Raw genomic sequence first — 3,293 nt, forward strand, 5'->3', positions numbered from 1 at the left:
TGAATGCCTCCGGCGGTGTACCGGGATATGCAATGAATCAAGTGTGACATGTATGAAAAATTATGAACGGTGGCTTTGCCACAAATACGATGTCAACTAAATGATCATGCAAAGCAATATGACAATGATGAACGTGTCATGATAAACAGGATGGTGGAAAGTTGCATGACAATATATCTTGGAATGGCTATGGAAATGCCATAATAGGTATGTATGGTGGCTGTTTTGAGTAAGATATAAGGAGGTTTATGTGTGAAAGAGCATATCATATCACGGGGTTTGGATGCACCGGCGAAGTTTGCACCAACTCTCAATGTGAGAAAGGGCAATGCACTGTACCGAAGAGGCTAGCAATGACGGAAGGGTGAGAGTGCGTATAATCCATGGACTCAACATTAGTCATAAAGAACTCACATACTTATTGAAAAAATCTACAAGTCATCAAAAACCAAGCACTACGTGCATGCTCCTAGGGGGATAGATTGGTAGGAAAATACCATCGCTCGTCCCCGACCGCCACTCATAAGGAGGACAATCAAAGAACACCTCATGTTTCAAATTTGTTACATAACGTTTACCATACGTGCATGCTACTGGACTTGCAAACTTCAACACAAGTATTTCTTAATGTCACAACTACTCAACTAGCACAACTTTAATATCACTACCTCCATATCTCAAAACAATCATCAAGCATCAAACTTCTCTTAGTATTCAACACACTCATAAGAGAATTTTATTATAAATCTTGTATACCTAGCATATTAGGATTATTTAAGAAAATTAACATGCTATTTAAGACTCTCAAAATAATCTAAGTGAAGCATGAGAGATCAATAATTTCTATAAAACAAATCCACCACCGTGCTCTAAAATATATAAGTGAAGTACTAGAGCAAAACTATATAACTCAAAAGGTATAAGTGAAGCACATAGAGTATTCTAATAATTTTCGAATCATGTGCGTTTCTCTCAAAAGGTGTGTACAGCAAAGATGATTGTGGCAAACTAAAAAGCAAAGACTCAAATCATACAAGACGCTCCAAGCAAAACACATATCATGTGGTGAATAAAAATATAGCTCCAAGTAAAGTTACCGATAGAAGTAGACGAAAGAGGGGATGCCTTCCGGGGCATCCCCAAGCTTTGGCTTTTAGGTGTCCTTAGATTATCTTGGGGGTTCCATGGGCATCCCCAATATTAGGCTCTTGCCACTCCTTGTTCCATAATCCATCAAATCTTTACCCAAAACTTGAAAACTTCACAACACAAAACTTAAAGTAGAAAATCTCGTGAGCTCCGTTAGCGAAAGAAAACAAAAGACCACTTCAAGGTACTGTAATTAACTCATTATTTATTTATATTGGTGTTAAACCTACTGTATTCCAACTTCTCTATGGTTTATAAACTATTTTTGTAGCCATAGATTCATCAAAATAAGCAAACAACACACGAAAAATAGAATCTGTCAAAAACAGAACAGTCTGTAGTAATCTGTAGCTAGCGCAAGATATGGAACCCCCAAAATTCTAAAATAAATTTCTGGACGCGAGGAATTTATCTATTAATCATCTCCAAAAATAATTAACTAAATATCACTTTCCAAATAAAAATGGCAGCAGTTCTCGTGAGCGCTAGAGTTTCTGTTTTTTATAGCAGGATTAACAAGGCTTTCCCCAAGTCTTCCCAACGGTTCTACTTGGCACAGACACTAATTAAACACAAAAAACACAACCAAAACAGAGCTAGATAAATTATTTATTACTAAACAGGAGCAAAAATCAAGGAATAAACATAAAATTGGGTTTCCTCCCAACAAGCGCTATCATTTAACGCCCCTAGCTAGGCATAAAAAGCAAGGATAGATCTAGGTATTGCCATAATAGTAAGATAGATCATTAAAACTAATTTCATATTCTCTATGTTCGGCAGCAAGTTTTCTTTGAGGCAAGCAAAAGTAATCAAAAGGGCTACATTTAATGGGACAAAAGTCCCCAAGATCAACCTTGGGAGGTATAGGTTCCTCCTTTGGCCCTTCATATTGCACAACCAATTCTTCATTATAAGCATTCTTTTGACATAACTTTGTGAGCCTATACTCAAGAGAATATCCTAGTTCATTATTTCAAATGGCCAAATCATCATTAAGTTCAGAAATTCTATCAAATAAAACATTGGTAGGAACTCTTTTTCTAAGATTTTCATTGAAAGCAACATAGTCTAGAGATTGAAAGTGCATTATTACTTCTTGATCAAAAAGGATAGCCTCTATGGGAGGACGGCAAGCGTCCACCCTATAATGCGCAAAAATTTCTTTGGCCTCTTTTATTATGAATCTGAACTCATCAGCCAAAAAGATAGTAGCGGCACGCTTAACAGAAGAATGCTCAATATTAGAAAATTCTAGGAAAATCCTTTGTATGCAAGGGTGCATGTGCATGAATTGTCTTTCAAGTTCAACTACAAGCATGGCAATAGCGTTCGCAAGACTACTAGTTCTATGAAGGATAGAACTAGCCATAGAAGGCAAAGCACCGGCACAAGTAAAGAAATCTTGGATAACTCCTTTTCCAATAATATTACCACTACCAATACAGAATTTTTTTGTATGTAAGATAGGGGGTTCTTCAGCAGGAGCATCAAAATTTTTCATGATATTATTATTGTCCATATCGACAATAATTTCCCCAATTTCAGACATAACGGCAGAAAGTGCAAAGGCAAAAAGAGGCAAACGGGAAAGAGAGGGAGGATAGAGAGAGAGGGCGAATAAAATGGCAAGGGTGAAGTGGGGGAGAGGAAAATGAGAGGCAAATGGAAAATAATGTAATGTGGGAGATAAGGGTTTGTGATGGGTACTTGGTATGTTTGACTTTTGCATAGACCTCCCCGGCAACGGCGCCAGAAATCCTTCTTGCTACCTCTTGAGCACTGTGTTGGTTTTCCCTTGAAGAGGAAAGGGTGATGCAGCAAAGTAGCATAAGTATTTCCCTCAGTTTTTGAGAACCAAGGTATCAATCTAGTAGGAGGCTACGCGCGAGTCCCTCGCACCTGCACAAAACAACTAAATCCTCGCAACCAACGCGATAAGGGGTTGTCAATCCCTACATGGTCACTTACGAGAGTGAGATATGATAGATATGATAAGATAATATTTTTGGTATTTTTATGATAAAGATGGAAAGTAAAATAAAAGCAATGAAAATAAATAAGTATTGGAAGATTTGATATGATGAAGATAGACCCGGAGGCCATAGGTTTCACTAGTGGCTTCTCTCAAGAGCATAGGTATT

This window comes from Triticum urartu, chromosome 3 (assembly GCF_003073215.2).
Source record: "Triticum urartu cultivar G1812 chromosome 3, Tu2.1, whole genome shotgun sequence".
Lineage (NCBI taxonomy): Eukaryota > Viridiplantae > Streptophyta > Magnoliopsida > Poales > Poaceae > Triticum > Triticum urartu.